The following is a 699-nucleotide window of genomic DNA, read 5'->3' as shown; positions in this document are numbered from 1 at the left end:
CAGAGAAAGACAAATACCGTATGATTTCACTCATATGGAATTTAAGAAACAAAATAAACAAGCAAAGGGAAGAAAAGAGAAGGAGAGACAAACCTAGAAAAAGACTCAACTATAGAGAACAAACTGATGATTACCAGAGTGGGTGGGGAACGGGGGAGGGGGATTAAAGAGAGCACATATCATGGTGGGAAAAATATGAAATAACATGAAATGAGTGCTCATTGGCAGCACATATCCCAAAATTGGAACAAAACGGAGAAGATTAGCATGGCCCCTGCTCAAGGATAACACACAAATTCGTGACGCATTCCACACTTTGCACAGTTTCCCCAGGGAACCGCCCTTCTTGGCAGATTAACTCAGAGGAAAGTATGAGTCAAAGCCCCCATGTGCAGCGCTGGATAATGAAATTGTGATATCTGACTAGAAATATATATATATATAAATTTTTTTAGATTGTTATTTATTTGACAGAGAGAGAGAGAGATCACAAGTAGGCAGAGAGAGAGAGAGGGAGAAGCAGGCTCTCCGCCAAGGAGAGAGCCCGTTGCGGGGCTCAATGGCAGGACCGGGAGACCAGGACCCAAGCCAAAGGCAGAGGCCCAACCCACCGAGCCACCCAGGCGCCCCAGAAAAATATTTTTTTAATGAAATTTTTTAAAAAAAGAAAGAAAAGAATCTCAGGAAATGGCTGGGCTC

General features: G+C 43.2%; 1 non-coding gene across 1 annotated transcript; it reads left to right on the top strand.

Moving 5' to 3' along the window:
• Positions 1–214: 214 nt before the first annotated feature.
• Positions 215–319, top strand: LOC125086510 (U6 spliceosomal RNA). Its single transcript, XR_007123234.1, has one exon. It is a non-coding gene; the product is annotated as a U6 spliceosomal RNA (small nuclear RNA).
• The last annotated feature ends 380 nt before the right edge of the window (positions 320–699 follow it).

Source organism: Lutra lutra, chromosome 15, assembly GCF_902655055.1.
Source record: "Lutra lutra chromosome 15, mLutLut1.2, whole genome shotgun sequence".
Classification (NCBI taxonomy): Eukaryota; Metazoa; Chordata; class Mammalia; order Carnivora; family Mustelidae; genus Lutra; species Lutra lutra.
Note: the sequence above shows the minus strand (reverse complement) of the source record. Positions and strands in the feature narration are given on the sequence as shown.